Below are 23590 nucleotides of genomic sequence, written 5' to 3'. Positions count from 1 at the left end.
TTTTGAGGGTCTCAATTGAAGTAGACAGGGACAAACAAGAAGATAATAAGATGCATTATACTCTTTTTTAAATGTTATACCGTGTTACATAGTGATCCATATACCACATTTTGTGTTGCTTTTGTTGATAAACTGACAAACAAACTTTAAACATTGAAGTCTCTGGCTATAAGTACTTTGTTATTTTCGCTTTCAATAACAATAATAATAATAATAATAATAAAGAATGTACTTGATATTTTAGCTTTCAATTAAAAAAAAAAAAAAGTGCACTTGATATTTTCACTTTCATAATAATCATTAAAAAACTTGATATTTTCCTTCCTAATTAAACACATTAAATATCCCTACTATCTGGAGCTTCTTATCTTCTTTAATGTGGTCCTACAAGCTAATCTTCTCCATTAAATATATAGATGCACTTATTTAATGTATATAGATGCACTTTGATATGCATTTTAAGTTATTTGGTGTAACATGAGCTGAAATCTGTATCTGGGAAAAAAAACAAAAAAAAAAAAAGTGCACATCATGAAGCATTCATATTTTAATCGTAGGTGGATGTTGTCCATATTTCTACAATGTTGGATTATTCTTTTCTGCATGAACTCTCATATGAAATCTGCATCCTCGGCACCCACTTATGCAAATGAATCTGATCTTCTGGCTTTACTGGACTTCATGAATCCGATAGTCCAAAATCCTCTTGAAATCATGAACTCATGGAATGGTTCGATCCATTTCTGCAACGTTGGCATTGCTTGCAACCAATCAAGCAAACGAGTCATGGTAATGAACCTCAAGTCTCTAAACCTGTTTGGTTCAATCCCACCTTCAATAGGAAATCTCACTTATCTCACTGAAATCCACCTGCAAAACAACAGCTTTCATGGTGAAATTCCTCAAGAAATGGGTCGTCTTTTGCAGGTGCAGCATCTTAATTTATCTTACAATTCCTTTGGTGGTAAGATTCCAACAAAAATAACTCACTGCAAGGAGCTAAGGAATTTTCTTGCATTTGGCAACAAGCTTACTGGTTCAATTTCAGTCCAGTTCAGTTCATTGTCAAAACTAGTGCTCTTGAATTTTGGCAGAAACAATTTTACTGGAACCGTTCCACCTTGGCTAGGAAACTTCTTTTCTCTGGCCGCTCTTTCGTTTGGTGAAAACAATTTTCAAGGAAGCATACCTGAAGATCTTGGTCACCTAACAGGCTTGGGCAGATTCATACTCACTCAAAATAATCTCTCTGGTATTGTTCCCCCTTCAATATATAATATTTCTTCCATCTTCTATTTAACATTTACTGCGAACCAGCTGTATGGAAATTTACCACAAGACATTGGCCTTACTCTTCCTAATCTCAAAGTATTTGCCGGTGGAGTTAACAAACTCACAGGCCCTATTCCAATATCATTGTCAAATTGTTCTACACTTAAGGTGCTTGATTTTGCTCAAAATGATCTCATTGGCACAGTTCCTGATACACTAGGAAGATTGAGAAATGTGTATAGGATTAATTTCGAGAACAACAGACTGGGACATGGAAATGCCAGTGACCTGAAGTTTTTTAGGTCTTTGCCTAATTGTTTGGTTCTAGAGGTGTTGGGTATGGGTGGCAATTATTTTGCTGGAGAACTGCCTACATCCATAGTTAACCTTTCATCCTATATGCGTATATTTACTATTTCTGGGAATTTCATACATAGAAATATTCCAATTGGGATAGAGAACCTTGTTAACTTGATCCTTCTAGGATTGGGAAATAACCAGTTAGGGGGCAGTGTCCCTGAAGCAATAGGAAAGCTTCACCAGATACAGGTAGTGTCCATGGATGGAAATAAGTTTTCCGGTTCAATACCTCTTTCCTTTAGTAACTTAACTTCATTGACCATTCTCCTTATGCAAGAGAACATGTTTGAGGGAACCATACCTGATAGCCTCGGAAACTGCAAAAATCTGATGACCCTTAACCTTTCTAGTAATAGTCTGAATGGCACCATTCCCAGAGAGGTCATTGGCCTTTCTTCCCTTTCAATTTCTCTGTCACTGTCTGATAATTTCTTGTCCGGTGCCTTGCCATCTAAAGTGAGCCTCTTGAAAAATCTTGGCGAGTTGGATTTATCAGGAAACAAGTTATCAGGTGAGTTGCCTAGCAGTCTTGGAGAATGTATTAGTTTGGAACACCTGCATTTGGAGGGCAATGGATTTGAAGGTACAATTCCTCAAACTTTGGAAAATCTTAGAGGTTTGGAAGAAATGGATCTTTCACGCAATAGCTTTTCTGGGTTAATTCCAAAATTTCTTGGTGAACTTTTAACTCTCAAGCTTCTCAATCTTTCTTATAACAATTTTGACGGTGAATTACCAAGTGAAGGGAATTTTTCAAATGCCACTGTCGTTTTAGTTATTAGAAATGACAAGCTCTGCGGTGGCATCCCAAAATTGCTTTTACCTCCATGCCTTAAGCGAAAGCACAATTCAACTAGAAAAATATTTTCTCCAAAGGTTGTAATCCCAGTAACATGTGCTGCTATATTGTTAGCTGTTGTATTGAGCATTTTGGTTGGTTATTCTGCATGGAAACCTGTTACTTCATCTTCTACTGACAATTGGCAATCAAGTATGTCTTACTCAGATCTTTTTCAATCCACGGATGGGTTCTCTGAGAACAATCTGATTGGTTCAGGTAGTTTTGGTTTTGTATATAAACGAATTTTTGGAGACAAAAAAATTGTTGCAATCAAGGTATTAAACCTTCAACAACAAGGAGCTTCCAAGAGCTTCCTTGATGAGTGCAACACTTTGAGAAGCATAAGGCATCGTAATCTCCTCAAAATCATAACAGCCTGTTCAAGCATTTACCATATAGGTAAAGACTTCAAAAGTCTAGTTTTCGAGTTCATGGACGGTGGAAGTTTAGACAACTGGCTGCATCCAAGAAACAACGAAGAATGCCAGAATAAGAGATTGAGCCCTATTCAGAGACTAAACATAGCCATCGATGTTGCTTCTGCCCTGATTATCGCTATCATGATTGTGAAACACCTATAGTTCATTATGATCTAAAGCCAAGTAATGTTCTTCTTGATGAAGATATGGTTGCTCATGTTGGTGACTTGGGACTAGCCAAGTTCCTCTTTGAAGCATTAGATATGCCCCCGAAAAGCCAAACATTGTTTGTTGGGTTAAGGGGTTCTATTGGTTACATTCCTCTAGGTATGAATTTTGATCCCCATATGAGATAAATATTGGCTCTTTATTACCATAACTCTTTTTTTTTTTTTTAACCTCTTAAGCGAAAAGTGAACTTTTTCAAAGTAACTGGTCCAAAAGCATAAGTAAGAAAAAAGCAGTGCTCTTTATTTTCTCCTATTCCTTAAATTAATGATTCTCATAACCAATGATTTCATATCCTAACGAATTTATTGAACTGTAGAATATGGTATGGGAGGCCAAGTTTCTGTACTTGGAGATAGCTATAGCTATGGGATACTCTTACTGGAATTGTTCACAGGAAAAAAGACCTACCGATATGTTCAAAGATGGTTTAAGCATTCACCAATTCATGGCGATGGCTTTTCCTAATCATGTCATGAATATAGTTGATCCTTAGCTGCTCTTTGAAGATGATGATCGTGATGAAAATGAAAATGACATTGAAGAGATGGCAATAATCGATGACAATAACCAAGTCAGTGCTGGAAGCAAAGAAAAAGATTGTTTGGTCTCAGGATGCACATTGGACTCATGCACTCTAGATTTTTACCAGAAGAGCGGATGCTTATGAATGTAGTTGTCAACAAAATGAAAGGAGTTAGAGAATCGTATCTCAAATGCAAGAAAAGTAAGAATATTGATAAGTCTTAGTTGTTATCAGAATAGTTTCATCTTTACTGGGCAAGTAAATTTAATATATAATGGTTGAATCTATCTTTGAGCTTGTTCTATCACATTCAACTACACTTCTTCGCCATTAAATAAGTATTTAGAAAACAGAGGAACTTTGTTTTTGAGTTCTTAGTCAGTGTCAATTTAATATTATATGTCTAGGTTGTGTTCTTGAGAATAAATCATAAAATCTTCTAGCCTGTGAATAAAATGTATATGTATAAATGTTACATTTTGAATGAAAATATTAATTCATTCTAGTGCTTTAGTTTGGTCTGATTACGATAAAAGGTCTAAAAATAAAAAATAAAAATAAAATCAATATATATCGAGGGTCTCAACTGAAATAAGCAGAGCTAAAAAAATGATAATGAGATGTATTAAACTTCTTTTTTTAATTTTTCAAGGCTAAATCCAAATACCAAAAAAAAAAAAAAAAGGCTGAACAATGCTAGAATGATTCAACAAATTTTAGAGGTTTATAATGTGTTCTACATAGAGGTTTAATTAGTTGTAAGGCTTTGTGTTACTATGATGGAGTTAATGTAATTAAAGACACTTACTTTTTCTCTTTTTAAGAAACTGATAAAGAAACTGAAAAAAGTCATTGGTTAGGTCCTTGATATTTTCCCTTCATTAAATATCCGCACCATCTAGAGCTCCTTATCTTCAATGCGGTCCTACAAGCTGTAACTTCGCCATTGAATATATGTACACTTTTTAATGCTTTTATCTTCTTGCATACCAAAATGGCATCAGGTTTGGTGCACCTTAAATTTATATCCAGAAAAAGAAAAAAATGGACATCATGGATCATTAAGATTTGTGCTGTAGGAGAATATTATCCATATTTTTCCACTATGGGATCATTCTTTTTTGCATTAGTGTTCATATGGAATCTGCATCCTCAGCTCTAGATTATGGAAATGAATCTGATCATCTAGCTTTACTAGACTTGAAGAATAAGATAATCCAAGATCCTCTCGGAATCATGAACTCCTGGAACCATTCCATCCATTTCTACAACTGGATTAGCATCACATGCAACCCATCAAGCAAATGAGTATTGGCTTTGAACTTGATGGCTCTAAAGCTGGGTGGTTCAATCCCACCTTCAATTGGAGATCTCACTTACCTCACAGAAATTCGCCTGCAAATAACAACTTTCACAGTGAAATTCCTCAAGAAATGGATCATCTTCTGAAGTTGCAGCATCTTAACTTATCGTACAATTCCTTTGTGGGAAAGATTCCAAGAAATATAACTCACTGCAAAGAGCTAAGATATTCTATTGCAAGTGGCAACAAACTTACTGGGTCAATTCCAATCCAGTTCAGTTCCCTATCAAAACTGGTGGGTTGGATTTTATCAAATTATTGTAGTAAGGTGGGAGGGATAATATGGTACCATATAGGAGTGCATTTTCGTGCAGGTAAATTTGTGATAAGTCCTATCTTTATGGGAGATGCTGCCAGATTTTCCATTGGAAGGTTCGGTGGTGTTTCCCTGGGATCAGGGCTTGTCTAGGATTTCGGTGTAAGGGATTTTGGACGGGTCTTGATAAGCATTATACTATTTTTTAAAGGTTATACCGTGGTATGTGGTGATCCATATAGCACACTTTCTCTTGCTTTTATTTTGTTTTGTTTTTGGGTAAAATTTCTCTTTCATTTGTAATAAACTAACAAACAAACTTTAAACATCGAAGTCTCTAGCTATAAGTACTTTGTTATTTTCGCTTCCAATAACAAAAATAATAATTAAAAAAAGAATTTACTTTTTGGTAATTAAAAATAAAAAGAATGTAGTTGATATTTTAGCGTTCAACAAAAAAAAAATGTAATTAATATTTTCACTTTCATAACAATAATAAAACAATTGACATTTTCCTTCCTAAGTAAATACATTAAATGTCCCTACCATCTAGAGCTTCTTATCTTCTTTAATGTGGTCCTACAAGCATTAACTTCTCCATTAAATACATAGATGCACTTATTTTCCAAAAAAATTATGTGTCCAAATACACTTTGAATGCATTAAGTTATTTGGTGTGCCATGAGTTGAAATCTGTATCTAGAAAAAAAAAATGTACATCATATTAACCATATTTCTTCACTGTTGGATTATTCTTTTCTGCTTGAACGCTCATATGAAATCTGCATCCTCGGCACCTATTATGCAAATGAATCTGATCTTCTGGCTTTACTAGACTTCAAGAATCGAATAATCCAAGATCCTCTAGGAATCATGTACTCATGGAATGGCTCAATCCATTTCTGTAACTGGTTTGGCATTCCTTGCAACCAATTAAGCAAATGAGTCGTGGTATTGAACCTCAAGTCTCTAAACCTGTTTGGTTTAATCCCACCTTCAATAGGAAATCTCACTCACCTCATTGAAATCCACCTGGAAAACAACAGCTTTCATGGTGAGATTCCTTAAGAAATGGGTCATCTTCTATAGCTACGACATCTTAATTTATCTAACAATTCCTTTGGTGGTAAGATTCCAACAAATATGAAGGAAAAAATAGGGAGAAAAAAACTCTCTTTTTTATTATATATTTTAATATGAATTACATCAGTATTTAAATACGATAGGGCACAAGGCAAGGTTCCTAGACTTAAGGAACAGAAAATAGTAACAGAGAGGAAAAACAAGGAAAAAACTAAAAAAGGAAATATCCTATTAATTCAAATTATAATTTCTTGATTCTATGGGATTAGATTTCCTAACTTTCCTACACTCCCCTTCAAGTTGGTGCATAGATGTCAATCATGCCTAACTTGCTTATCTAATGTTCAAAGTTAGGTCTTGCAAGTCTCTTAGTCAAGATGTCAACTGTTTGCTGACTAGAGGGCATAAACAGCAAGCAAATAGTCCGAGCTTGAAGTTTCTCCTTGTTGAAGTGTCGATCAATCTCAATATGCTTCGTCCTATCATGCTGGATAGGATTGTGAGCAATACTTATTGCAGCCTTGCTGTCGCAATACAGCTTCAGTGGAAGCTTCGTAATCTTCTTAAGTTCTACGAGGATTCTGTATATCCACAACACCTCACAGATCCCTTGAGCCGTTGCTCTAAACTCAGCCTCTGTGCTACTTCTGGCAATAACACTTTGCTTTTTGCTTCACCAGGTAACCAAGTTTCCCCACATAAAGGTGCAATACCCTGAAGTAGATCTCCTATCATTCATCGAGCCTGCCCAATCTGCATCAGTAAATACCTCAACATTCCTTTGATTAGTCTTTTTGAAAAATAGACCTTTTTTAGGGGTAGATTTCAAATATCTCAAAATTCGGTAGACAGCCTCAAGGTGTTCTTCATAAGATGTGTGCGTGAATTAACTAACAACACTGAATTAGAAGGCAATATTCGACCGAGTATGGGATAAATAGATTAGTTTCTAGTATCCACCAGTATCAACAGGAACACTTCTCTCTTCCCAAAGCTTCATATTGGGATCCATGGGAGTCTCAACCGGTCTACAACCACTCATCCAGGTTTCCTTCAAAAGATCAAGGATATATTTTCGTTGAGAGACAACAATTCCTTTTCTTGAATGAGCAACTTCCATGCCAAGGAAGTATCTTAGTGGTCCCAAATCCTTGATATTGAATTCTAATGCAAGGCTCTTCTTCAGTCTCTCCATCTTAATCACATCATCACCCGTGAGAATAATATCATTAACATAAACTATTAGCACAACAACCTTTCTTTCAACAGAGAACTTGAAAAACAAGGTATGGTCAGCTTGTCCTTGAGAATATCCTTGTTTTCTGACAGATTATGTGAACTTCTCAAACTAAGCCCTTGGAGACTGTTTGAGACCATACAATGACTTCTTTAGTTTGCACACTTTTAAGCCAAATTTCTCCTCAAAGCCCAGTGGACTATCCATGTACACCTCTTCCTCCAAGTCACCATTGAGAAAAGCATTCTTCACATCTAGTTGCTACAAGGGCCAGTCTACATTAGCAGTAATAGATAGAAGTACTCTCACCGTGTTCAATTTTACAACATGTGCAAAAGTCTCAGAATAATCAATGCCGTATGTCTAGGTGAATCTTTTAGCCACCAACCTAGCCTTGCTCTTTCCACTGAACCATCAGAGTTGTACTTCATAGTGAAGACCTATTTACAACCCACAGTTGTCTTCCCAACTGGTAATGCCTTAACACTTCGAGTATTGTTCTTCTTAAGAGCTCTTATCTCTTCAAGCATTGCTTCCTTACACTTTGGAACTTTTAGAGCCTCCTGTACACTGTTAGGAATTTCTACACTAGTCAATTGAGAGGTAAAAGAAACAAGAGATCAAGACAATTTTGAGGATGACACAAATTTAGACAGCGGATGACTAGTACAAGATCTAACCCCTTTACGAAGAGCTATAGAATGTCAAGATCGGAAGACTCAGTCTGATTGTTAGGAAGAGAAAGGGAATTACCTGTAACAGACTCAGATTGTTGATTTGTCCTCGGTTCAGAATCATGGCCGTGCTGTAGAGCCAATTCATCTTTTCTTTTTTAATGATTCTTCTTCAAGTAAACAATCTTTTTCTAAGTTCGGTCACCTTCCTTGAATCTATTACCTGTTGTTTTAGCAGAATTATCATGTTGTGGTATTATAGTAGGTTGTCCCTTATTTTCGATTTCCAAAGGTTGCTTTTTAAAATTTTCATTTTCAAATGTAGGCCTAGAGTCCAGAGAAACATCACTCATAGTGAAAGGAGCTTCAAAGAAAGAATCTTGGCCATTTGCTATAGGTGTAGACGTACTGGGCTCAGAATCTTGTGAGAGGAACACATATCTGAGAGAAAAACATCGCCAAAGTTAACAAATAAATCTTTCTTAAAAGTCTCCCCCTGAAGATGAATATCTTTAATATATGGTTGTTTTTCAAAAAATGTGACATGCATTGTGACAAAAAAAATTTTTGATATCGGGTCAAAACATTTATAGCCTTTTTGAGTTGGGAAGTAAAGAATGAAGACACATTTTATAGCTCTAGGCTCAAGTTTTCCAAGTTTTCTATGTTCATGAACAAAAGCTATACAGCCAAATATTTTTAGAGGTAGATCAGTAGAAAGTCTGGCAATTGGAAAACAATTTGTGAAAGCTTGGAAAGGAGTTTGAAATTGTAAAACTTTGGAGGGCATTCTATTATTAAGTATGTAGCAGTTAAAACAGCCTCCCCCCACAAATATTTAGGAACTTTAGTTGAAAAAAGTAAGGCACGAGCCACCTCCAATAGATGTTTATTTTTTCTTTCAGTAATACCATTCTATTGGGGTGTATCAATATAAGAACTATGATGAATTATTCCTTTTTCAAGAAAAAAATTTCCCAAGATCATGTTAAAATACTCTTTCCCGTTATCACTCTGAAAACAAATATTTTAGTCTGAAATTGAGTCTGCACCATATTGTAAACATTTTTAAAATCTCATTCGGCCTCTGATTTTTCTTTCAATAAATACACCCAGCAAAGTCGAGTATGATCACTCGTAAATATGATGAACCATCTCTTGTTAGAAGGTGTACTTATCTTATTAGGACCCCAAACATCATTGTGAATAATAATGATAGGTTTTGATGGCTTATATGGTTGTGAAGGAAAAGATGTAAGGTGGTGTTTTGCAAATTCACAAATTTCACATTGAAACAAAGATGGGTCTTTATTGCCAAACAACTTAGGAAAAAAATGTTTAAATATTTGAAACTTGGGTGACCTAATCTTAAATGCCATAACATAGTATTATTATTAGAAATAGAAATAGATTCAAAGCAGGAACTTATTGGTTGAGATTGTCTCCTTGATTCAGATCCATCATCAAAGAAGTAGAATCCTCCACTCTGTTTAGCATTGCCAATCATCCTCCTCGAAGTCAAATCCTAGAACACACAATGAGTTGGGAAAAAATTAGTTTGACAATTTTGATCACAGGCTAGCTTACTAATAAACAAAATATTAGAAAAAAAGTCTAAGAATGTGAAGAACATCATGAAGAGTGGGTGATGGAGACACTACAATAAAACCTTTTCTTGGCTGAAAGAGAACCATCTGCAATCTTAATTTTTTGGTTACCTGCACAAGGACTATATGAAGAAAAAAGGTTTGACAACCCTGTCGTATGATCGGTTGCACCTGAATCGATGATTCAGTTGCTATCGAAGTTGACACTAATGAGAGCTGCTTTAAAGTAATTACCTTTTTGAGATAATGAACTAGAAAGAATTTTCTGAGACTTGAGAAGTTTGTATAGTTGGTTTATCTGTTCCTTGTTGAAAGGAAATGAACTTGAAGAAGACTGCTGCTCTTGATTTGAGACACTAGCTTGAAGGGCATGCCCCTCTCCACCATACTTCTTTTTCCAGTTTTGAGGTTTGCCATGAATTTTCCAACATGTTTCCCATGTGTGCGATGAGCGTTTACAGTGGTCGCACCACGGCCGTTCAAATTGCTTACCATCCTTCTTCATTTCCTCATGAAAACCCTGAGTTACAAGGGCAGAATTTTCTACTTCCGATTTAGTAGTAATAGGAATAGATCTATTAAGCATCAGATTCTGCTGTGCTTTTTCTCTCTGAACTTCTAAGAAGGCCTCGTGAATTGTTGGTAGAGGAGTTTTCCCTAAAATTCGGCCCCGCACCTCATCTAACTTCTTGTTAAATTCTACTAGGAACATGAAGACACAATCCTTCTCCTGTCGTTTCATAAAACGGACACTATCATTTGCACACTCCTAGATATCATTATAACAGAGATCTAACTCCTGCCACAGGCTCATCAACTCCTTGTAGTAGGAGGTTACATCTTGATCGCCTTGTTTCGCATGCCAAAGTTTGGATTTTAAACTAAAAATCTGCGAAGAATTCTCTTGGTCAAAATACGTATCCCTAACTACATCCCAAACATCTTTAGCCGTCAGCAGGAACATGAAGGGCCTGCTGTAACACTCCGTCTCGAAGTACACCGGAAATTTCTCAAATTTGATCGAGGTTGACCGGGTTTGACCATCGTTGACCGAGAAAGGGTCAAATGTTGACTTTTTGCTCCCGGTGGAATTTCATGTTGACCGAAGTACGCATTGTCATGAGTTCATAGACTAGTAGCACATCGAAAATGAAGCTACGGTTTGAAAGTTATGAGCAAAAACAAGTTGAGGTCCAAATTGTCCAAAGGTGTCAGAGTTGACTTTTTATTTTTAGGGATATAAGCTTTGACTCATGTATAGATGTGAAGTACTCATCGATACGAGTCCATAGACTAGCGGCACGCCTGGTTTGGACATTTTGTTAAAAAATTATAGACGTACAAAGTTTTTCAAATACAATATTATTTTAATATTATTTTCAAAAACATGAATAATTGTGCCACATGTCACCAAGTGGGATGCACCATGTGTAATATTTTAGAAGTGATACATGTCAGCAATAAGAAAATACTATATTATATTATTTTGTCTTTATTTTATATATTATTATTTTATTATTTTAATATTTATTTATTTATTCTTTTTCTTTTTGTTTTTTTCCATCCTTTCCCTCCCTTTCCCCACATGAGGAAAAACACTTTTTTTTTCTTTTCTTTTCCTTTCTTTCCCATGTCCTTCTTCTTCCCCGAGCCTGACAAACACCAGCAAAACACACACAGTGACTTCTCTCTCTCTCTTTCTCCTTTGACTCTCTCCCCCTCTCTCTTTGACTGGTCATTTTGGCCGGGTTTCAATGGCTAGAAGGCAACACGCACTGGTGGGCTTAAGAGCCCATGGTCAGGTGATGTCGACGGCCAATTTTCAGGCCAATTGGCTAGCGGACGCACCGGGATCGGCCGTCCAAAACCGGCGACCGGCGGTCCTTCGGCTGACCCATTTTTCGGCTGTTTCCAACCGTGAGACCGGTCTTTTCCCCTAGATTTCAACCCCCTGATTCCAAAAATAACCTCCATTTGCCCAAATTCCGAGCCGTTTGTGGGATGGAAGAAGAGGAAGTTCGGCTGAAACCTTCCATCCACTTTCCGACCATCTTCGATCGAGTTGAGCCCAACGGAGGTCGGTAATGTGATCCTCATCCCCTTAGCTTTCCGTTGATACCTTATTTGTGAATTTTGGACACCGTTTGTGTTAAACCCAGGTACCTGGTATTATTTACCAGAATAAAATATTAATTTATTTGAGTTGTGTAATATTGTTGTTCTAGGAGCATGTGTGGGTCGTGGAATGGATCCTATGGAGGATCTTGGTTGGATTACGTGCTCGAGGTGAGTGACCCACCTTTAAAACTATTTTGGGGACTATTAAAAATATATATATTTTGTGTTAATTGGTTATTTGAAAAATATGTTTTATGTGTTGAATATTTAGTAAATTTATATTTGGAATCTTGATGCCAAAATTGAATGAATTATAATTATTTGTGCATCAAAAAATTATTTTGATTTCAAGAATTTTATGGATATGGAATTATATTAATAATTGTTAAAGTTTATTGTTGGAATATTGTATAATTAGAAAGTTTTCATGTGAATTTTAATATATGTTTAATATTTGAAGGAATTTCCATTTAATTTTACAATGCCGATTTATAATGGTTTTAATATATGTATTGTTGCGAAAAATGTATTTGGAATTTTAAAGGAATTATGATTTAAGGTTTTTAATTAATTATTGTTGAGTTTGATGTTGATTTTATAATGCATAAAAAATGCATTTACATTATTTTGAAAATATATGAATTTCATGTGGTTTTAATAATATTTTTGGCATGATTTGATTTTAAAGATTTCAAGAAAAATATTGGTTTAAGTTATGGTGCTCTCAAAATATATATTTATGCACTTGAAATATTATCTAGTTGATTTTATGATATGAGAAAAATTATATATTGTCGATGGATTTATGCTGGTGATATTAAAGAAAAATGTGGGATGGTGAATTTGAAAATGGTATGATTCCCACGGTAAGTTTTGGAAAAATTGTTATTTTTAAAATAATATGGTTATTTATTTTAGACGCACTCATACAGTACTAGTGTTCTGTACTGTGTATGTGGATGAGCGTGCAAGTTATAATGTCTCCCATGAGTTGCCATTGGACCGAGGGCGGGCAAGTTTGATATTGACCATAAGCTAGTGACCGAGGGCGGGCAAGTTTGCTATCGGGATGCCGAAGTGACCGTATGCAAGTTTCTCTCTTTAACCTCCCGCTAGACGGTGCTTGGGATGCTAGGTATCGTAGGGCATCACTGGTATATAGTGTGGTGCATCAAGTATTATTTCTCAAATATAAATTTCAAATCCTAAAGTTTTAAAGTCGTATTTGAATTAAATGTATTTAACTTGTTTTATCACCTATTTCCAATTAGTATTTTCTAAAATGTACTTATTCATATTTTATGTCATTTATTTTAAATTAATGTTTTTGAAATACATCTTGCCATGAAAATATTATATAGATTGGTTGAATATTTCAAAATGAATATTATAGTATTTTTCTACCACTTATTTTACAGGATTGTTTGTAATTATTTAAATTATATTTTTGACACTGTTTATTTTGATTTATGAAATCAAATTTTTTGAATTATATATTGAATTTCACATTTATGTTATATTTTTTTAATGCAAGTGTTCTGAATTTATTTTATTATATTTTATTCGTATTTGGATTATTTAATGATTTATTAAATTAATTATTCCTTGATTTTTGAGGCATAAAATATTGGGTTTTGCGAAAATATTTTAAAAAGAGAACTTTTCCAACTGAGTGAATCGTGAGGGTTTTGAGGGAAAATATTATTTTTAACTACCTATTATTTATTTACTTATTTCTTATTAATCAATTAACTCAGTTATTTACCATTTTATTATTATTATTATTATATAGTAGATTGGGTTACTCACTGAGATGATTAGCATATCACGTTTTTAAATTCTGTTCCTCAAGTTAGTCGACGTTGATCGTCTGGGAACGAGCTCGATGTCTTGATTCGTTGCCGAAAGTTCTAAAGGCTTTTCCTTCTTTCCTATCTATCTTGTATTATTTCTTTTTATCTTATATTGTATTAAATTTCATATTCAATTGTAGTAGATAACGCTCTGTGTACTGTTTGAACGATTATTTATTTAATTGTACATTGGTTCCCTGTTAATTTTTGAAGTGCTGAAATTTGTGGTAATAGTTTGTAGTAAAGTTGGAGGAATAAGGTGGTGCATATAGAAGTGTGTTTTCAGTGCAGGAAAATTGTGGTAAGTTCTACCCTTAGGGGAGATACTGTCGGATTTTCCGTTGGGAGATTCAGTGGTATTTCCCTGAGATTAGGACTCGTCTAAGGTTCCGATGAGAAATTTTGGACACCTACCAATTGCAGGTTCCATTGAATTCATATCCGAAAAAATAAAAGAATGGACGTACTGGAACATTCATATTTGTATTGTAGGTGGATATTATCCATATTTTTCCAATGTGGCATCATTCTTTTCAGCATTAATATTCATATGGAATCTGCATCCTCAGCTCCCAGTTATGGAAATGAATCTGATCATCTAGCTTTACTAGAAGAACAAGATAATCCAAGATCCTTTCGGAATCATGAACTCCTGGAATCATTCCATCCACTTCGAAACTGGGTTGGCATCACATGCAACCCATAAAGCTAACGAGTATTGGTTTTGAACTTGATGGCTCTAAAGCTAGGTGGTTTAGTTTTCACCTTCAATAGGAAATCTCATTTACCTCACAGATTTTCACCTGCAAAACAACTGCTTTCACGGCAAAATTCCTTAAGAAATGGGTCGTCTTCGGCAGCTGCAACATCGTAACTTATTGTACAATTCCTTTATGGAAGGTTCCAACAAATATAACTCACTGCAAAGAGCTAAGATACTTTATTGTAAATGGCAACAAAGTTACTGGGTCAATTCCAGTCCAGGTCAGTTCATTATTAAAACTGGATCAAAATGAACTGGATTTTAGGAAGAACAATCTTACCGGAACTATCCCAGCTTGGATAAGATATTTCACTTCTCTGTACTCACTTCCACTTCACTAGAACAATTTCCAAGGAAGGATACCTAAAGATCTTGGCCATCTCAAAACAGTAAGAAATGAATAGGTCTTAGTTGTTAGCTTATCACAATAGCTTCATCTGTACTTGGAAAGTTATTTTAATTTGTATGTAAATGTAATGTATGGCGATTGAAACTTTCTTTTTGCTTGTTCTATCCATTGAACTACACTGTTTTGCCATGAAATAAGTACTTAGAAAACAGGGGAACTCTGTCTTTGGGCCTTAATAAGTGGCAATTTAATATATATGTCTATGTTGTGTTTTTAACAGACTTTACTCTAGATATTGTCTTGAGGACGCATCATAAAATCTGCTAGCCTGTGATCAATAGAACGTATATGTTTAATTACATTTTTAATGAAAATATTAATTCATTTTTTTGCTCTTTTTTTTGGTTCGATTTCAATTAAAGCTCTAAAAATTAAAAAAAGAAAAAAAATTTCAATATATATATATATATATTTAGGGTCTCAATTGAAATAGATAGGGCCAAACAAGATGATAATAAGATGTTTAAAAAAAAAAATGAAAGAAAGAAGAAGATGAGTAATGTTTTTTTTTTTTTTTTTCTCCCTTGAATAATGTTAGAACATATAAAAAGAAGATGAATAATGTTAGAACATATATAATTCACAGAATGTTTCATCAACATCCCTAAGGTTACATCTAATTACAAATCCATCCCTATGATTTTTAAAAAATCAAACACACCACCTGCTGTTACACTGTTTAAACTCTGTTACTTTAATCCTATATGGAATTTTGAATTAGTATTTATGCCCTTGATAATTAATATAAAATAATTTGTCAAACAAATATAGATATATATGTTAAAAATATAATATAAAAAATTTGAAAAGGTGATCATGTAGAGTGAGAACTTTGGCCATACGTTAAAACTTGCCAGTTCATCATCTTAGTTTTTTTTTTTTTAAATAGTTTTTTCCTTTTAAACAATTCAATTTATGGAACTCATAATCTCTTTCTCCCTACACTTCAATTTTAGTCTCTCTTTACCTTCAATCCATACAAATAAAAGTATTCCAAAAACTGATGAACTAGTGAAATATAAGTGATTCAAATCCGCCAAAGAAAATAGAATATTCCAATTAATCTGTTTATTTTCGTTCCAAGAGGTTGAAGCTTTGAGTACTTTGTTATGTTACGCAAATATTACTCTTCATCTAGTGTTGATTTTCTGGGGGAAAAAAATAAATTCGGTAATGTTTGCTGCTGGTTAGACATAGGGGAAAGAAAAGTTAAAGTCCCCAAAAAAAAAAAAAGAGGAAACCCATTTCCTAAAATCCTTTGAAGGGCTTCCAGAATTGAAGAAATCTATAAAACTGTAGTTGCAGGGAAAGAGGTCAGGGTTTCTGAAAATTCTAATTTTTGGGCCTGACGAAAGTGAGAGAGGAAGAGTTACAAAGAAAAAGTTAGAAGAGAGAAGATTTTTACTTAAAAAAACAGAAAAATGGAAATTCAAACAATAAGCTGGCCAAGATTTCTAAAAGGTGGCATTAAGGAGGAAGAGAGTGAAAATTTCTACTTTATGAGTTACTTTTAATGGAAAGTACCTGAGGATAGGATAGGGGATGTGTTTGATTTTTTTGAAACCACAGGGATGGATTTGGAATTAGTTGAAACCTTAGGGTATTGATGAAATATTCCCAATAATTAAACAATTTTAGAGGTTTATATCGTATTATATGTTGAAGTTCAATTAATTGTACGCCTTGTGTTATTATGCTTTATTGTAGTTGACCTAATCAAAAACATTTTCTTTTTCTTTTCTTGTGAAACAATCAAACAACATGAGAAACTTAAAAAAGTCATTGGCAGTGGTTGATATTACTCCATAAGCAAATTCATTAGACATTCGATACCATCTAAAGCTCCTTATTTTCTTCAATGGGGTCCTAAAAATATATTGACGCTTTTTAATGCTTCTATCTTCTTGCAAAAGAAACTGGCATCTTTGCTGTATCTGAAATCTATATCCAAAAAAAAAAAAAATGATATCATGAAGTATTCATATTTAAATTTTAGGTGGATGTTATCCGCATCCCTTCCATGTGGGATCATGCGTTAATGCATGAATGTTCATATGGAATCTGCATCCTCAGCTCCCAGTCATGGAAATGAAACTGATCGTCTAGCTTTACTAGACCTGAAGAATCAGATAATCTAAGATCCCCTCGTAATCATGAACACCTAGAACCATTCCATCCATTTCTGCAACTGGGTTGGCATTACATGCAACACATAAAGCCAACAGAGTAATGGTTTTGAACCTCAAGTCTCTACAGCTGGCTGGTTCTATCCCACCTTCAATAGGAAATCTCACTTACCTTACTGGAATCAACCTGATGAGCAACAGTTTTAATGGTGGAATTCCTCAAGAGATGGGTTGTCTTCTGCAACTGCAGCTTCTTAACTTATCATACAATTCCTTCGGTGGTAAGATTCCAACAAATATAACGCACTGCAAAGAACTAAGATATTTTCTTGCATCTGGTGACAAGCTTAAAGGGTCAATTCCAGTCCAGTTCAGTTCATTGTCAAAACTGGTGGACTTGGATCTTAGCAGGAACAATCTTACTGGAACTATCCCAGCTTGGATAGGAAATTTCACTTTTCTGTACTCACTTTCACTACGCCAGAACAATTTTCAAGGAAGCATACCTGAAGATCATGGCCATCTAGAGTGAGAACTTTGGCCATACGCTAAAACTTGCCAGTTCATCATCTGATTTTTTTTTTTAAAACAGTTTTTTCTTTTTAAACAGTTCAGTTTATGGAACTCATAATCTCTTTCTCCCTACACTTCAATTTTAGTCTCTCTTTCCCTTCAATGCATACAAATAAAAATATTCCAAAAACTAATGAACTAGTGAAATATAAGCGATTCAAATCCACTAAAGAAAATAGAATATTCCAATTAATCTGTTTATTTTCGTTCCAAGAGGCTGAAGCTTTCAGTACTTTGTTATGTTACGCTAATATTACTCTTCATCTAGTGTTGATTTTCTGGGAAAAAATAATTTCGGCAATGTTTGCTTCTTGTTAGACATAGGGGAGAAAAAAGAACTAAGATATTTTCTTGCATCTAAAAACAAGCTTACCGGGTCAATTCTAGTCCAGTTCAGTTCATTGCCAAAACTGGTGCACTTGGATCTTAGCAGGAACAATCTTACTGGAACTATCCCAGCTTGGATAGGAAATTTCACTTTTCTGTACTCACTTTCACTATGCCAGAACAATTTTCAAGGAAGCATACCTGAAGATCATGGCCATCTAACAAGCTTGGGGAGATTCGAACTCGTTGAAAATAATCTCTCCGGTATTGTTCCTCCTTCAATTTATAATATTTCTTCCATGTTCGATTTCCATTTTACTGATAACCTACTGCATGGAAACCTACCACCAGACGTTGGCTGTACTCTTCCCAATCTCAAAGTATTTGCAGGTGCAGTTAACAAACTTACAGGCCCTATTCCAATATCATTGTCAAATTGTTCTGCACTTGAGATGCTTGATTTTTCTCAAAATTATCTCACTGGTTCAGTCCCTAAAACACTAGGGAGCTTGTAAAAAGTGCATAGGATAAATTTTCAGATCAATAGGTTGGGATATGGAAAAGCTGGTGACCTGAATTTTCTCACTTCTTTGCCGAATTGTACTGTTCTAGAGGTGTTGGGTATGGATACCAATTATTTTGGAGGAAAACTGCCCTCTTCCATAGCCAACCTTTCATCCTATTTGCGCATATTTACTATTAGGGACAACTCCATAAATGGAAATATTCCAAAGGGGATTGAAAACCTTGTTAACTTGACCTTTCTGGGATTGGAACATAACCAGTTAAGAGGTAGTGTCCCTGAAGCAATAGGGAAGTTTCACAAGCTACAGGAACTTTACTTGAGAGGAAATAAGTTTTCTGGTCAATACCCTTTTCCTTGGGTAACTTGACTTCATTGAGCGTTCTCTTTTTGGAGGAAAACAGGTTTGAGGGAAGCATACCTCAAAGTCTTGGAAACTGTATATATTTGATGACCCTTAACCTTTCCAGTAACAGTCTCAGTGGCAACATTCCTGGAGAGGTTATTGGTCTTTCTTCCCTTTCAGTATCTTTGTCACTGTCTCATAATTCCTTAACCGGTTCCTTACCATCTGAAGTGGGTGTAAATCTTGAGGAGTTGGATTTATCAGAAAACAAGTTATCAAGTGAGTTGCCTAGCAATCTTGGAAAATGTATTAGATTGGAACGCCTGCATTTGGAGGGCAATGAATTAGAAGGTGCAATCCCTCAGGCTCTGGAAAGTCTAAGAGGTTTGGAAGAAATGGATCTTTCCCGCAATAACTTATCTGGGTTGATTCCAAAATTCCTTGAACTTTCAACTCTTAAATTTCTCAATCTTTCTTATAATAATTTTGAGGGTGAATTGCCAAGTGAAGGGATTTTTACAAATGCTACTGCAATTTCAGTTCTTGGAAATGATAAGCTCTGTGGTGGCATCCTGAAACTGCTTTTGACTCCATGCCTCAACGAAAAGCACAATTCAACAAGAAAATTATTTTCTCGGAAGGTTGTAGTCCCAGTAACTTATCCTGCTGTATTGTTAGCAGTTATATTGAGCATTTTGGTTGGTCATTCCATACGGAGGCCTGTTACAAGATCTTCTACAGATGATTAGCAATCGAATATGTCTTACTCAAATCTTTTTGAATGCACGAATGGGTTCTCTGAGAAAAATCTTATCGGTGCAGGCAGTTTTGGTTCCGTATATAAAGGAATTCTTTCTAGAGATAAAAAAATAGTTGCGATTAAGGTATTAAACCTTCAGCAACAAGGAGCTTCCAAAAGCTTCCTTAATGAGTGCAATGCTTTGAGAAGCATAAGACATCGTAATCTTCTTAAAATCATTTCTGCCTGCTCAAGCATTGACCATCAAGGAAATGACTTCAAAAGTCTAGTTTTCGAGTTCATGGCCAATGGAAGTTTGGAGAAGTGGCTGCATCAAAGAGATGACGAGGAATGCCAGAATAAGAGGTCATCGGTCTTTCTTCCCTTACAATATCTTTGTCACTGTCTCAAAATTCCTTAAGCGGTTCCTTACCATCTGAAGTGGGTGTAAATCTTGAGGAGTTGGATTTATCAGAAAACAAGTTATCAAGTCAGTTGCCTATCAACCTTGGAAAATGTATTAGTTTGGCACGCTTCAATTTGGAGGGCAATGAATTTGAAGGTACAATTCCTCATACTCTGGAAAGTCTAAACGGTTTGGAAGAAATGGATGGTTTGCGGAATAACTTATCCGGGCTGATTCCAAAATTTCTTGGCCAACTTTCAACACTTAAATTTCTCAATCTTTCTTATAATAATTTTGAGGAAGAATTGCCAAGTTAAGGGATTTTTTCAAATGCTACTGCAGTTTCGATTCTTGGAAATGGTAAGCTCTGTGGTGGCACCACGAAACTACTTTTACCTCCATGCCTCAAGGAAAAGCACAATTCAACAAAAAAACTATTTACTCAGAAGGTGGTAGTCCCAGTAATTTGTGCTGCTATATTGTTAGCAGTTATGCTGTGCTTTTTGGTTGATTATACCATAAGGAGGCATGTTACCAAATCTTCTACTTAGGATTGGCAATCGAATATGTCTTACTTGGATCTTTTTGAATCCACAAATGGGTTCTCTGAGAACAATCTGATTGGTTCTGGGAGTTTTGGTTCTGTATATAAAGGAGTTCTCTCTAGAGATAACAAAATGGTGGGGATAAACGTATTAAACCTTCAGCAACAAGGAGCCTCCAAGAGCTTCCTTGATGAGTGCAATGCTTTGCGAAGCATAAGACACCGTAATCTTCTTAAAATCATAAATGCCTACTCAAGCATTGACCACCAAGGTAATGAATTCAAAAGTCTAGTTTTCTAGTTCATGGCCAATGGAAGTTTGGACCAGTGGCTGCATCCAATAGACAATGAAGAACACCTGAATGAGAGATTAAGCCTTATTCAGAGACTAAACATAGCCATTGATATTGCTTCTGCTTTGGGTTATCTTCATCACGATTGTGAAACACCTATAGTTCATTGTGATCTAAAGCCAAGTAATGTTCTTCTTGATGAAGATATGGTTTCCCATGTTGGTGACTTTGGACTAGCAAAGATCCTCTTTGAAGCATCAAATATTCTTGTAGAAGATCAGACAATGTTAGTTGCACTCAGGGGTTCTATTGGGTACATTCCTCCAGGTATGAATTTTGATCCCCAAATGAGAAAATTCTTGTCTTTTGATTACGGTAAGAGTTTTTTTTTTTTTAATTACTTCTTAAGCCAAAAGTACATTATCGCAAAATTGCTGATCCAAAGGCAGCAATATGTGGAATAAGAGTGTACTTTCTTTTCTCTTTCTACTTAATTTATTGATACCCATAACTTATGGATTTGACAGCCTAATAAATTTATTGAACTATCGAATATGGCATGGGAGGCCAAGTTTCCATGCTTGGAGATAGCTATAACTATGGGATACTTCTGCTAGAGTTGTTCACAGGAAAAAGACCCACTGATGATATGTTCAAAGATGGTATGAGCATTCACCAGTTGATGACAGTCACTTTGCATAATCATGTCATGGATATAGTAGATCCTTCGTTGTTCTTAGGAGATGACAAAGATGAGGAAAATGAAAATGACATCGAAGAGATAGCAGTGAACGATTTCAATCGCCAAGTCAATTTTGGAAGAAGAACAACAGATTGTTTGGTTTCAGTGATGCAAATTGGACTTATGTGCTCTAGACACTCACTAGGAGAGCGGATGATTATGAACATGGTGATCAACAAAATGCAAGCAATTAGAGAATCATTTCTCAAATGCAAGAAGAGTATGAATTTGAAAAGGTTTTAGTTGTTACCATATCACAATATCTTCATCTATACTTGATAAGGTATTTAAATTTGTATGTATTATATAATGGTTAGATCTTCTTACCACTCTTTCTGCTAGCTTGTTATATCACATTCATCTACACTATTTTGCCAAGTATTTAGGGAACAGGGGAACTCTGCTTTTCAATCCTTAGTCGGTCAGTTGCAACTTAATTTGTCTATGTTGTGTTCTTACCGACCGTATTCCATATATGTTGGCATGAGAAGAAATTATAAAACCTTGGAGCCATTTTGGCAATTTGTCAAAACATTGTTTTCTTTGGTATGTAATCTTTTAAAACTAAAAAATAAATTTATGTACATGAGAATATATTGATTAAAAAGCTGAAAAGCAAAATAAACCAAATTAACAACCAGAACAGTGATTCTCGAATAAAGATGCCAAATTTCATGGTGTATTTGTGATAAAGTATTAATATCCCTTTGCCATTGATACCCTTAGAGTATGTCAATGAAGTATTAATAGCCTATTTTCCTTCTTCTTTCTTGTACTATTGTTTCGGCCAAAATATTAATTTTCCAATTTAATATTTTCAATTCACTGAAATATTATTTTTGGGAGATTAATTAAATGGCTTTAGTCCCACATTGATTGGAGATTGACTGGTCATTTAATTGTCACATGTATAAATTGAAATTTTGAAGTTGGAGTTTGGAAAAAGTCCCACATCGGAAGCGCATGAAGCAACTCAAAGTTCTCTACATATATAAATTAAAGCTCCATTGACTAGGAAACGGACCTCTCTAGACACCTCCATAAACGACTACAAGAATATAGACTAATTAATTTATTCTGTTTAGAATTTACTTCCTTCAGTTTATTGTTCTTAGTTGTTTTCTAGTTGAAATTTTATTTTTAAAAGTCCTTTAATCATTAAGGTAATCAGACCTTGTGAGATTATTTTTTTGTTCTCCAATAATCAATACAATTGTCTGAGAAGTTAGATTCAATTGGTGCACATTTTCTTTTATTTTCTTTGAATTGTTACAGGTTTAAAGTAGCACGCCCACAAATTTAGGAGACGACAGATTGTTGGAAATTTTTCAACATTGTTCTAACATATCTTTTTGGCATGCCCAGTGGGACAACACAAATCTTCAACTGAAGACAATGGTTTAGACTTTATCAAGATCTCTGGAGTTCGACACACGTAACAATAACAACGAGGAAGAAGTTGGCAAGACTCTCAACTCGACGGAGATGTCCACCCAGGAGTCGATCCGTGAGCTATCTCGAGATCTAAAGCAAGGTTAAAAGAAGATGGAAGCATATCAAGAGACTCAACAACGAATGTTGGAAGGCATTATGGATTTGTTACGTCAACAATTGCAGGTTACTCAAGCCTCGTCGAATGGCGCAAGGGCATTTACTGGCCAAGAAGAACAAGTGCAGGCCTTTTCGGCTGTACCTGAAGGCAACACAGAAAAAACTGATGCACCAGCTATTTCGGCGAGAACAAATGGAACTGAAGGAAGGATAGTCGTGCTAGAACGACAACCTTATATTCCCCCACCAGCTCGGAACCCAATTCATGGTAGAGGAGTAACTGAAAACTGGGGCCAGAATGTTAGAAATGACAAAGAAGAACAGATTGTACTGGCCCCTCAGGCCGCCTTTACCCCGATAGTGGCCCTCATGCCACATCTATCCAGTTGCAGGCCCTTCAAGCTGCATTGA

At 35.3% G+C, this 23590-nt stretch overlaps 1 pseudogene; it reads left to right on the top strand.

The window, feature by feature from the left end:
* The first annotated feature begins 615 nt into the window (after positions 1-615).
* LOC107430767 (probable LRR receptor-like serine/threonine-protein kinase At3g47570) lies at positions 616-23590 on the top strand (annotated as a pseudogene).

Source organism: Ziziphus jujuba, chromosome 6, assembly GCF_031755915.1.
Source record: "Ziziphus jujuba cultivar Dongzao chromosome 6, ASM3175591v1".
Classification (NCBI taxonomy): domain Eukaryota; kingdom Viridiplantae; phylum Streptophyta; class Magnoliopsida; order Rosales; family Rhamnaceae; genus Ziziphus; species Ziziphus jujuba.
The sequence above is the reverse complement of the archived record's forward strand: the minus strand, read 5'-3'. Positions and strand labels throughout refer to the sequence as shown.